Raw genomic sequence first — 14734 nt, forward strand, 5'->3', positions numbered from 1 at the left:
TTACTTGACTTTTTTACACAGCGATTTGAGATTTTCTGCCATACAAAAATATCTAAGGTATAAAAAACTATTCCAAATGATAGATGGCTTATCGTTATTGGTTCCTTAGCCAGAGTCCATACAAATCGGCCCATCTTCCTTTGTTTTCTAGTTTACAAGTTATCTATTTATTTACAATACAATACAATACAAAGACTCTTTATTGTACACCAGACATAAGTAGTAAGCGATACAGAAAACAGATACACAGAGAAAAAAATAAATAAATATCATGGGACACTTGACACCAATTGATACAAGATATTTATATAGTCTTATGTAGTTAATAGTGTGTAGTATGCTTGTAGTATGTCTTTATAACGGTCCGAGGGTCACCGACGGTGCTGGCTGAAAATGAGCGCTGGGGTGTATTTATCGCTTCAGTATTATGCTGAGCCAGTGTCCGATTCACAACCGCAAAGACACATACTTTCATTCGTGTTGTCTATTTGTACCCTAATAATATTGTTGTGTCTTGTGTTGTGAATAAATGTATTTTCTTCTTTTTTCTATTTAGTACATATTTCAACTTTTTTTTTAGTTTAGAGTATAGTTCAGTATTTTTCATTTGACATTAAATCTTATTATTCCCTACTCATTCTTAATTACGTTTAACAGACCCTAAAAAGCAAACTTCAAAATCGAGACAAAATTTTAATCAACAAAGGCTGCACGGCTAAGTAATCTGTAGCCTTTTGACAGGCTCTTAAAGTTTCCCGCCTAAACAGACAAAATGGCGGACTTAACCTCGTTAAGATAGAACATTGCGTTCAGATTAAAAGCTGTAAAGTGCTCGAACGCGGTAATAATTGGTGGAAATGACGAAAACATCTTAAGAGCTCAGTACTACATTATCAGATTTGTCGTCGCGAGCTGTGGGACTGGAGATTTGTGTCGACAACTAATTGACTGAGTCTGTGACGGGTGGGGGATTTAGGCGTTTGAAGTCTTAAAGTTGCAAATTAGTTTTTGATGTGATGTGAAAATGCAAACAGTGTCTAAAGCTGCGTTTCCACCAAAGATGTGCAAGGATGTGTTGCGAGTTGTCGTTTATTGCGTCGTTTTAAGGGTTCCCCTTTGTTTGTTTGTTTATACTCTTTATTGTACAAAAAGGAAAAACAAAAAGGTTACATAAAAAAAAAGTAAATTGTTAAGTACAAAGGCGGACTTATCCATGCAGGGATCTCTGCCAGTCAACCTTTGAGTGGTAGAGGAGCAATCAATAAACAAGCATCGACAAATAGAGCAAAACATTTGATATAAATGCATATGTAAACCTCAAATACCTAACTATATACAATAAATATATAAAACATTAATATACCTATAACTAAATATAAAACAAAATACATAAATACACAAATTTACATACAATACATAAATAACACAAGTATAAAGGATAATTACTTACTAAATAATCAAGGAACTATAGTGTGAGCCACATCTTCTTCAATATCTCCCTGAACGAGTATACGGAGGAGGATTGTCGGACGGTGATCGGCAACCGATTCCACAACTTAGCCGCATGCACAGAAAAGGATTTGGAGTAGATCTTGGATGAGGTAGAAGGAGATGCTAGAAGGAGATTGGCGCTTGACCGCAAACGATGTTGGCTGCCTTCAGCTAAGTAGCTGAATCGCTCAGAAAGATATAAAGGAGCCGAAGGATTAAAAAGAATGTTGAAGAGCAATGACAGAATGTGGACGTTTCTGCGGTCCCTTGTTCAGCGCAGTGGACGTCTTCAATCTGATGACGTTCATCAAGTTATACCAAATATTACAGTTATATCAAATGTTGTTGTCTTTCGAGTCGCACGCCATCTAGAGGTCAATGGAGATTGTCAATGGCAAAACCCAAACCGAAGGTTCAAAGGATCCTTTGCTGTCATGTCCACGTTAAACGGACACTAGGATTAGTAATAGTAATTGCCACTTAATATTAAACATTGCTTATTGGACTGACAATGAATTGTTATGTCCAAGGTCAACGGAATATGGAGTTTCTCAGGCTTTTATTTTTATAAAACGAAAAATAATTATGTTCCTGAAATAGAAAGATTTGCCAACCTCAAATGCTATTTATTTAAAATATTACCGCTAAGTCGATTTAGCCTAATATGTCCTGATTTTAGCTTGTTTTTATGCGTTTGATCTTGTTTCATATGCTATAGAATATAGAAGTATACCGTTCTATTTTTGATTTTTAACCCCCGACGCACAAAGAGGGGTGTTATAAGTTTGATCGCTATGTGCGTCTGCCTACCTGTCTGTCTGTCTGTGACACCGTGGCTCTTAAACGGGTGGACCGATTATAATGATTTTTTTTTTATTTGAAAGCAGGTTTTCCAGCAATGGTTCTTAGACAAATTTATCAAAATCGGTTCAGCCGTCGTTTATTTGTGACGTTATATTAACTTTTTTAAAGATCGCAACTAAAGTGTTTTTGATTCAATTTAATGTTAAAAATATGAATTTTCAATAGCAATTGTCAAGTTATAATTTTAAAATAACTGTGAATTTAATATTTAATTATAAGTAGTACAAAAAAGATTTTCTTGGTTTGCCCAAAACTTCATTACCAGGTAGTTGCTATAAATAAATTAATAAAATACAGTAACAAACTGTGCTTTTGAAATTTCATGTCAAGGTATGCAGTAGTTCTATGAAATCCGGACAAACTACAGAACGAGAGAACAGAAAAGCTAAAACCACAGAGTAAACAAAAGTGGCTTTCAAACCTCGACCTTATATACCACACTCACACATGGAGGTTTCAATATGTCATTTAATCATCGCGGTTGGCAGCACTGGCGCTCGCCGACATCCGGCGGAAGTCCACGACAATTTCCGATCGCTTTGTCCTTCCCGAACGTTTGAAGTCAAAAACTCATCAATTATTTGAGTGTCTATTCCATATTGGGATTTTAAGGTCTTTAATCTTATTGTGTCGATAGAGCTTTGGGGTTTTGTTCTTTTTGATGTTCAAAGTCTGCATGGATATAAAATAGAGGTGATGCCAACTACAGTATACTACAATATACACTATAAAAATATAAAATACTAGCTTTTGCCCGCGGCTTTGCTCGCGTTAAATTTGGGGTAACAGATTTACTTTCTGCGGTCTTAATTTTCGTGTTTTAATTGATTTTTCAGAGGATTATACTTGTAAATTTTCGAATTTAAAAGTCAACCTAGATAATCATAATTCGTACAAACTTTGAACCCCATCTTGAGGTCAGGCAGGGGTGTTATTTTAGAAAACCTACGTGTTACTTTTGCCCGCGACTTTGTATCTATGCGACATAGGATTATTCCCGCAGGATAGAAATAAGCGAATTCAATAGAAAACCACACTGTCCGTGATTGAATTTGCGAATTGAATACAAGTACAGCACATATTGGTTTGTCTGAAAATGTCAAAAGACTGAAAATCTTAATTTTTCATGTCTCATCATCATCATCATCATGTAAGCCGAAAGACGTCCATGCTCTCCACTCAGACCGGTTTGTGCTTTCCGCATCCACCTCGATCCCCCGATCTTAACCTGGTCGTCTCTCCATCTTGTTGGAGGCCTACCGACAGCTCGTCTTCCGGTCCGCGGACACCATTCGAGAACCTTCTGACTCCATCGGCCATCAGTCTTGCGAGCAATGTGCCCCGCCCACTGCCACTTCAGTTTCGGAATTCTTCGGGCTATGTCGGTAACCTTAGTTGCTGCTTGCAGATATCATCATTGACTTTGAGCTTCCTCATTTCATGTCTGCCTGTTTATAAATGCTATAACTATTTAAAGTGACTCCACACAGCACATGTTTTGCTGAGGAGAGGGACAAATCTGAACGAAACCTTCAGTGAAAGAGTCCAACGCCATCTGTCTTTCTGTGGCATCGTGGCTCTCAAATTAGATCGATTTCAATGCGTTTTTTTACGTGAAAGAGTTTCCTTGCAGTTTAGTCCAGCCGTTCTTGAGGTATTGAAATTTGAAATGACATTATCGGGAGTTTTTCAAATCTTTTTTGTTCCTTAGGTTATTTTCACTGTTGTTACAGTTTATCAAACAAAAATAAATCGCATCCGAAAACAAAAATGAAACTAATACTATAAAGCAATAGTTTACCTGTCAGAACTCAGCCCCGGGGATCATCGCGTCGGACTCACGGACAGACGGACTGACGCTAAACCCGTATATAACTTTCAGCAACTAGGTCGAACAATAATGGCTGTGTTTTGGTCTATTTTTGGATTGTGCGTTGGTAGTTGTGTGGCTACTAGCGCTCTTTTTTGTCCACAAAATGTAAACGGCACGAAAGTAGAACCTAAAAGCGAGAGGTAAACATGAGTTTTAGGGTCTTTTTCTGTGCCGTCTAAATCTATGTTGTCATTTGCACAAATACTTTTAAGAGGAAACACAAGGACCGTTTTTCCATACAAACGGTCCCCGCTGTTTTCGCCCTGTATAATGGTAGTAGAGCAATAACTTTTTTTCCAAAAATCTATGGCCACTATTGACATGTCCCTATGTTTTTCTTTTTTCATAAATTAATTATTAAAAGAAATATTAACCTTCAAAAACCTAAAAAAAATGCCAGATTTTCCGCTGTGTACAAACATTCAGAAAACAAATTTGTCTAGATTATATAAAAAAAAGGAAAACATAGGAACACGGTTAAAGCCTTTCTTTAATTTTTAATGAAAAAATTAGTTAAATAGGTCAAGTTTTGTAGAAGAAATCAGGAGACTACGATACTTTGATTTTATGTACTTTTAATAGGTATTTTCGGTCCAAGCTGCAGTAGGTAGAGCTACTACGAAATTTGAAAATCGAAGTGTAAAAAGTCTCATAATGAAATAATATAAACGTCAGCGGGACGATACGATACGAACTTCCATTTTCGAATTTCGTAGTAGTCCTATAGTTGTCTCTATCGCGCTCTGCTCGCTGTTGTTCGGGCACTGCGCGACAGCAATATATTTTACAATAGTACCTTTTTTATGCAACTGTATCACAATACGCTACGAGTGCGAGTTTATGGCATGAGGCGAAGCTGAATGTCACAAAAGATACGCATGAGTGTCTCAATGGCTGATTATGAACACATAAACAATTATTAAATAATGAATACTTACATATCGACACCTCCTACGTATACTGGTACAAGTGCATAATCATAAATTTACAGGAGAGCTGTTCAAAGGTTCAAAAACCTGTAACTTTCTCATTTGATGATATAATTTTTCAAAATTTTGCATTGGTTCCAAAGAAAATATTTGCTTTCTACCTGTATTCATGGAATTTTGAAATTTCTTATAGTTTTTGAGAAAATTGCAGATACACTACTATACGCGTATTTTACATCTTGTAGTTGTGCGGTATACTGAGCTAATTACCACTTGCTCCAGTATACGGCGTAATGCGTAGATTACTAATCTAACGATATTTTTATATTGTATATGAATTTTTAGATGAAATACTTATATGGCTTGCAATGAACAATAAAACAGATGCTCTTTTACCTTCATCTATTGATTTATAAACGTTTTTATCACTTGCATCATTATACGCTAACATTAGCATGCCACTTGTACCAATATACCGCTAGTAATGTTTTAAACGTGCTATACAAAATACAGAAATATACCTTTATAAAAAACCTCACTTGAAATATAAATGGTTTTATTAAGAAAAGTAATTATATTAAGTGCTTTAAATTAATGGAAGCACATTCAATGGATTCGTATTCCTGTTCAAATGTGTACTCATATTTTATTGTGAAAGGTTCCTCATGTGATACATATATCGCATCGCACCCATTTGTATCCACATAACGGTTTAGCTTTTTGTGCCTCTTCAGGGTTCCGTACCCAAAGGGTATAAACGGAAACCCTACTACTTTATACTACTTCGCTGTCCGTCCGTCTGTCACCAGGCTGTATCTCATGAACCATGATAGTTAGACAGTTGAAATTTTCACAGATTATGTATAACTGTAGTCGATATAATATATATATAACAAAAAATAGATCAGAATAAATATTTAAGGGGGCCCCCATACAACAAATGTTTTTTTTTGCCATTTTTTTGCTAATCCTAATGAAGTTGTATAGATGGTACGGAACCCTTCGTGCGCGAGTCTGATTGGCACTTTGCTTAAGACAAGCTTTGACATGAAATATTGAGTCAAAGTCAAAATATCTTTATTCAATTTAGATTGTAACAAGCACTTATGAATGTCAAAAAATTTACCACCGGTTCGTAAAAACCTCTGTTGAGAAGAGTCTGGCAATAAACCTAGGTATATTTTGTAAACAGATTTACAATCATATTTTAGTGATATCTATACATCACAAGTATTTAACACAACTACATATTTAAAACAGTTCTCAATTCGCTATTTGGAGTAAGCACTCGCCAATGCGGATCGGAATTATTTCCAAATTTCCCTATCCATGATATAATCATTAATTTTAATAATACGCCTTATATATTAATGTCTTCTTGACAATAGATTTCTGAGTCTTGGGAAACTTCTATAACTTCATACGGTTTACCCGTTTTCGCCATATACATAGCCAGGTACCATTTCTTAGGTGTGTATAAAAAAATGTGTATAGGGTGTTACTAAAACCCTGTACTATACTTTAAACCACATTAGGGCTACTAATTACTAATATGATCCAAGTAGAAAAATACTGTGATTCGAAAAAAAAAGTTTTGTATGGAAGTGGAGTCGCAAGAAGACTTTCTAATTTCGATGTTTTCCCACTTATATCGTATTAGTAATCAGTAGCCCTAATATGCGTTACAGTATAGTACAGGATTTTTTTTATCAACCTGTAGGTATATTGAAATTTACTGTTCTCATTTTAATTAAAGCATGCATGCCTTCGCCTTCTTTTTGGGGATGCTCAACTACCAAAATGCAATGTAATACTGCAATGTTATATTTCTAGCACGCGTACATGTAGGTATAGCCGAGGAAATTGAATCACGTACTGGTACTGGGGTGGAACCGTTGTACTACCAATGTTATGTTGACATCCCATACATTTGCCAAAGAAATCATAGCGAAATAGATCACGAAAAGGTTTCACATTGGATTTAGTTTCCATGACTGTCTATGAGAAATACGGCTATTGTGGTCTTGCCAAACCAAAACATGTTTTTTTTATATATACTATCAAATTATGTGCTCGTAGAACAGTTTAAACGGTCCGCACGCAGCGACGGCTAGCGCGTACACTGAGGCAACTGCCAGTTACACTCGACTTCCCCGGCCCCGCGACAATATCGGTGCCGCGTATAGTGGTGCATGTCGGTTGCCTCAGTATACGTTGTACCGATTAGCAAAACGGTGTTAGATGCATTCATATACGTCACTTTATTTCCAAAACTAATAGGAATATCCGTCCAAATTTTTTGTGGTAGGTAAATACGGAAATATTAATCACAAAATTGCAAAAAACTAAAAATCAGAAATTTGTCACTTGTACCAGTATACGTAGGAGGTATCGATATCTAACAATAAATGAATTTTTCTATTTTAAAGGTCGGCTCACTTCCATTGCCGCCTGTTTTATTACTGGCGGGGTCAACATTTCTGCGTCACTTAACTCGCCAGTCACACATTCTTACAGCAAAGAACTCTCCTTGCAAAAACAAAACAAATTCCCGCTATTTTGAAGGTTTTTTGAAGGGAACTTTAGGTCATAGAGCCAAATTAAATAATGTTAAATATTAATATTTACTTTAAAATTCATTTATTGTCCATTATGAAGTATTCCATTATTTAATAATTGTTTACGTATAAAATAAATAAAAAAATCTATAAAGTTGATTTAACTATAATTAAGTAAGTAAAATAGAATGGCTGTTGAACTTTTTAATTCCCGCCATTTGCAGTGCGAAAAAGAACATTGTGAAACGTTTCATAATGAAAAAATGACAACATTCATCATCATCATCCCAGCCTATATACGTCCCACTGCTGGGCACAGGCCTCCTCTCAGAACAAGAGGGCTTGGGCTATAGTTCCCACGCGGGCCCAGTGCGGATTGGGAACTTCACACGCACCATTGAATTGCTTCGCAGGTTTGTGCAGGTTTCCTCACGATGTTTTCCTTCACCGCAAAGTTTGTGGTAAATTTCAAATGTAATTCCGCACATGAATTTGGAAAAACTCAGAGGTGCCAGCCGGGGTTTGAACCCACAACCCTCTATTTGAGAGGCGATAGGTCAAACCACTAGGCCACCACGGCTTTTAACTTATTAGATAAATAAATAATAAGTATCCGTTATCTATCTCGTAATCTTAATATTACGCGCTATGCACTTGCATTTATATAAAGTTATTTCCTTTTTGCTCTTCTAAGCGTTTGTATGTTCGTTCGTTTTTTCAATGAAAAATGACAACATTGCGGTCACACAATGCACCTCATTGGATTAATTGCCAATAGCAATATCGTTAGTACCTAGCACAAGTAGAAAAATACCAAAGTACTTACTTTTCAATTCTCTCTCCCTTAGTGTTTCCTCTTAAATTGTACCATTTCCAGTGATATTTGAAAGAAAACCCACGATTTCCGTGAACAGTATAATACAAAGCGTCCATTTTTAAGCAAACAGGCCTAATCTTAAATTATTTTGGTGTAGAAGACAAGAATTCTTACTACACAGCTTCAATTCCAACTCAATTTAACTTACGAAGATCAAAACTCGAATATTTCAATTAACTCGTTTCCTAACAATAAGAGAATCCAGTAAAGGGAAAATTACCTAAATGATTACGAATTACAGCATTTATTATGCCGCAGACGTTACCTTATAATAAGGAAGGCAAGACTCGTATTCTAAAGAGCAGACGTCTTGTTAACTTTGTTAAATTGTTTTTAATCGTTCTATTATTAAGATTGTAGGTGAACTCTGGAACAGATGCGCAAAATAGTCTAATTAAAGATTTTTGGATAATTTAATTTGCATTTATAACTTTTGTAAGGGTCGGGAGGTCGAAGGTCTGATTCTGTATTATTAACTTGTACTTACTTGTCTTAAGGGTGGTAAATAAGGAATTACGAACGAGATTTACGAGATTTATTAGAAGCCCGAAGTCAGAGACTAAGGTCACGTGAAAAAGGAGGATGGGCAAAGTTGTATGGAACTTAGTCTATGAGTCATCATCATCATCATCAGCCGGAAGACGTCCACTGCTAAACAAAGGCCTCCTCCTTAGAACGACAACTCGCCACTTGCATCCACCGGTTTCCCGCAACTCTCACGATGTCGTCAGTCCACCTGGTGGGCCGGCCAACGCTTCGTCTTCCGGTTCGTGGTTGCCACTCGAGGACTATTCTCCCCCAACGGTTATCTGTTGTTCGAGCGATGTGGCCCGCCCATTGCAGTCTATGAGTGTAATTTTAATATCTGACTATGTATTTACAGCTTTATAGGACACCCCTTAGTTCAGTTTAATCCCCAGAAGACACAAGTATGCGCGTTCTCCACTAAAAAGGATCCCTTTGTTGTCTCACCTTGTTTTGAAGGTACTCCCCTTGATGCCAAATCGTCTATTGGGATCCTGGGTGTCGACATTTCGAGTGATGTTCAGTTTCGTGGTCATTTGGAAGGCAAAGCTAAGTTAGCTTAAGAAAAAATTGGGGGTGCTTAATAGAGCGGGACAGTACTTCTCGCCAGCCCATCGCTTGCAACTCTATAAGGCGCAGGTTAGGCCGCACATGGAGTACTGTTCTCATCTCTGGGCTGGGGCACCCAAGTACCAAATTCTACCATTTGACCGCATCCAACGTAGAGATGCTCGATTTGTCGATAGTCAGGCGCTCTCTGGCCTACTCGATCCTTTGACTTTGCGGAGGATGTGGCGTCTCTCTGCATATTATATCGCATCTACCATGGGGAGTGTTCTGACGAACTTTTCGAATTGCTGCCTGCGGCTAAATTCCACTACCGCACTTCGAGGAACCGTCTGTCTTTCCATCCTCACCATCTTGATGATTGGCAGTCTAGTACCGTGCGTTTTAAGCGAAACTTCTTTCCTCGCACGACGAAGATCTGGAATCAGCTTACAGCGGCAACATTCCCGGAGCGTTACAACTTAGGGATCTTTAAAAAACGAGCCTATCAATTCCTTAAAGGGTCGGCAACGCACCTGTGATTCCCCTCGTGTTGCGGGTGTCCATGGGCGACGGTGATAGCTCTCCATCAGGTGACCCGTCTGCTCGTTTGCCACCTCGTTTTATAAAAAAAAAAAAAAACACCCATGGTACGAATTGAGTCTGTCCTATTCTAAATTCGAGCACGGCACGGACTTTACGTCATCATCATCATCATCCCAGCCTATATACGTCCCACTGCAGGGCACAGGCCTCCTCTCGGAATGAGAGGGCTTGGGCAGAAGTTCCCACGCGGGCCCAGTGCGGATTGGGAACTTCACACACACCGTTGAATTGCTTCGCAGGTTTATTGTGCAGGAAAACATCCCTCATCGTAAAGCTCGTGGTAAATTTCAAATGTAATTCCGCACATGAATTTCGAAAACTCAGAGGTGCGAGCCGGGGTTTGAACCCACGATTCTCTGCTTGAGAGGCCGCCACCACGGCTCGGACTTTACGTAGATAATAATATAATATATAATAGAATATCAACAAAAATGAGCGCAAAAATTACAAAAAGAAGCCAAGAAACAACGCCTTTTCTGGGCAAAGTAGGTTTTTTCTAAATCAAACTAGTAAATTATCCCCTTGACCGTCAGAGCCGGAAAAGAACGAGTTATGACTACAATATCCCTCCCTCTCGCTCTCGTTTAAACTGTCATTAGCCGTCCCTTACAATATCTAACAACCTTACAAGGTGTTCATAATTTTTCGGCGTAAAAAAAGGGCGAGTGCGCGCCGCGTGAAACAGAATAGGTTCCGTATATAAATAGAACACGGTAAATAATAAGTATTAGATAAAAAACATATTATTTTCATATCGCTCATTCAGAAAAGTAACTTTTCCTCCCTGACGAGCAGGATTAAAGTGCAATTTTTCGGTTCAAGGCTTTGCTAAGTGTTTGTTTGCAAATTATTTTTTTTGAAGTTGATAGAGCAACCAGAGTAGTAAATGGCGTGGTTGCTCTAAAATTATATTTAGAATTGTTTTATTTAAATTTTCGTCATACTAGGTGTGAAAAGTTGTATGAGTCACTCGGGAGCAAAATTATTTTCAATTTGGGCGTTAACACTTGAATCCCTCATTACGCTCAGGATTCTACTTTAGAATCCCTCACTACGCTCAGGATTATATTGTAGAATACTTCGCTGCATTCTGGATTCAATGCACCGCCGTCGCCGTAAATACACCATTTTGCTCCCTTGAGACACAAATAACTATTTTTAAATCCAGCATATAGCACCACAACGAATGGACAGATTTTAATGAATCACTTTTGTTTTTTTATCCGATTGCCCGAAGGTGGGTTATGTTTTTCGTGCGTATATATTATACATAATATCATGATGATGATGATGATATTATGTATGAGCGTACATATTTTTAAGGGTTCCGTACCTTGAAAGGAAAAAACGGAACCCTTATAACATCACTTTGTTGTCCGTCCGTCCGTCTGTCAAGACCCTTTTTCTCAGGAACACGTGGACTTATCTAGCTGAAATTGATATCGAATGCTCAAATCTGCGGTCCCTTGAAGCCCTGAAAAATGCAAACTTCGAAGTCAACGCAATCAAAAGATACATAGCCGTTTATGCCACAAATTTCCGCAAATTTTCGAAACTCGCAAGGGAATCAAAACCTACAGGGTAGGTACTTCCCGTGAACTCAGAATCTTGAAATTTGGTATGAAGGTTGCTATTATAACACAACCAACTAGAAAAGTCTGAAAATCTAGATTTTTTATGTCTGTCTGTAAATATCACGACCAATATAATCTGACCCCACACTGCGTGCATTTTGCTTTCAGAGTAGGGCTCTGCATACACTTGAAATTTAAATCACTCGAAAAAAGCGAGAAATATCTTCAAGACACGAGTCCTTTACATACCTACCTATAAATGTGTACGGAACCCTCGGGGCGCGAGTCCGACTCGCACTTGCCCGCGCGGTTTTTCTTCACGGACATCAGTTTAAAATATTATATAACATATGTCATTTCGTCGGTTTTGACGGATCATACTTCATTATATAATATGTTGAAAACGATCCAGCCGTTTTGACTACTGAGACGGCCAAAGAAATATACATACACTATATTTTGCCCGCGGCTTCCCCTGCGTGGAATTCAAATTCAATTTAAATTCAAGTCACTCTCTGGCCCATAACCTATCTCTATGCCAAAAATCACGTCGAGCACCGTTTCGACGTGAAAGACGGACAAACATACTTCCTTCTTCCTTTAAACATGGCGACTTCATGTACAGTCAACGTCATAAATAAGTGATCACTTTTGTACCTTGTCGCTTTCAGTCGTTACACAATTTTGTATGGCTTTTCATCGGTTACCTTTACTTGCCCGAATTTCACTTGCCATACCAACGTTTGCCATAAAACATATAGAACCGTGCTGTTTTCAGGATTTTTTTATATGTCATCATATAGAATGCAGTAGGTTAGGTTAGGTTAGTTTAATATCAACACTGAAGAAATTACTATTTCAGAAATAAATTACTTTATGGCAAATGAAAATTCTAGAAAACGATACATTCGGGCATATGAAATTCGGGCAAACGATAGAGAACCGGCTTTTCATACAAGACGAGTGACGAGAGTGGCAAGGTACAAAAGTGATCACTTATTTACGACGTTGACTGTGCACGTGAGTCAATATTATTCTATAACTTCTCTGAGTTAATGTTTCTGCTTTTGTTTATCGACAATGTTGGATTACTGTACTAATATTATTATTTGTTAAGAAAGAACTTGGTAAAAATACAATCTTTTTCTTATCTTGTATTTAAGTTCGTCTATTCGGCAGCTAGCTTCAAAGTTAGACCTATTTTGATTTTGTCACACTTCAAGTGTTCGGATTACTTTGTTTAGTGTTTGTGTAGGGATTCAAATTATCACAAGCTTTTATTTAGTTTCACCTGTCCCGTTGTCTGTCTGTAATCAAATCTCGCAAGTTAAATTCGGCCGGGATTGACTTGAAATTTGTTATACTTATGTAAATTGCGTGACAATACAATAATCTGGTGGTGACATCCTGGTAGTCCGGCCAGGATCGTATCCACAGGACGGAACTCTTTAACGGTTTGGCATCGACTTGTATAAGCTTGTATTAAAAATAATTTTTTTACCAAAAACTCATTTTTACTAGTATGTAATTAATTGAATTCTAATGATATTTTAATCAATCAGGCCTACGCGTCTGTTCCAGACGAATTTTGGCGTATTCCCTGTGCACAACCTCTTTGGTGGCTGACTAGACCGATACGAGAGCGACATGTTCGTCCACAGGCCTGACCTGGCAAGAGAAGTCTGCGGATGTTGGTGCAGAACTGCCGTGGTATCTTCAGTATCTTGGTGTTGGTGTTTTAATCATCATCATCAGCCGGAACACGTCCACTGCTGAACCAAGGCCTCCCCCTTAGAACGCCACAATGAACGACAACTCGCCACTTGCATTTACCGGTTACCCGCAATTCTTACGATGTCGTCAGTCACGTCGTATTTTTATTTTTTTATTTTATTCGACTGGATGGCAAACGAGCAAGTGGGTCTCCTGATGGTAAGAGATCACCACCGCCCGTAAACATCTGCAACACCAGGGGTATTGCAGATGCGTTGCCAACCTAGAGGCCTAAGATGGGATACCTCTAGTGCCAGTAATTTCACCGGCTCTCTACTCTCCACGCCGAAACACAACAGTGCAAGCACTGCTGCTTCACGGCAGGATTAGCAAGCAAGATGGTGGTCGTCGGCGTGTGTGTCACGGTGTTTTGCATAACCTGATACCCCTTCCCCTTTCCGTCACCGAACGACTAGGCGCGGTGAGCAGCTTCACCCTTATGTTGTAGACATTCCACCATTATGCACGAAGCGGTTTGCCTCTTCTCTCATTATGCGGACGGCTAAGGAGTGGAACTCTCTGCTGAGGTCAGTTTTTCCGGAACGCTATAATCTGGACATCTTTAAGGTCAAAGTGAACAGACACCTTCTAGGCAAACGTGTACCTTAGGCCTCATCTTCGCCTTCCATCAAGCGAGATTGAGGCCAAATGTATAAGCCTATTTTATATATATAAAAAAAGGTTGCGCCTGAGGAACCTTGAAAAATCGACACCCTCAAGGGGCCAAAGTTACCGCCAGATGGCGTACGGCTATTCAAATTTTCTTGTTAAAATTTCCGTGTTTTAATAAAAGAAGTTGGCCCTTGACACGGATGCTTGCAGTAAATAGCGAAATCGTTGGCGACTTTTATTTTGTTCTGAGGTAATTAGATTTAGTGTTTCGGACACGGACATTTTGATGATAATAATAAAGATTAAGCCGTGGTGGCCTAGTGGTTTGAAAGCCGTGGTGGCCTAGTGGTTTGACCTATCGCCTCTCAAACAGAGGGTCGTGGGTTCAAACCCCGGCTCGCACCTCTGAGTTTTCGAAATTCATGTGCGGAATTACATTTGAAATTTATCACGAGCTTTGCGGTGAAGGAAAACATCGTGAGGAAACCTGCACAAACCTGCGAAGC

Source organism: Choristoneura fumiferana, chromosome 20, assembly GCF_025370935.1.
Source record: "Choristoneura fumiferana chromosome 20, NRCan_CFum_1, whole genome shotgun sequence".
Taxonomy (NCBI): Eukaryota; Metazoa; Arthropoda; class Insecta; order Lepidoptera; family Tortricidae; genus Choristoneura; species Choristoneura fumiferana.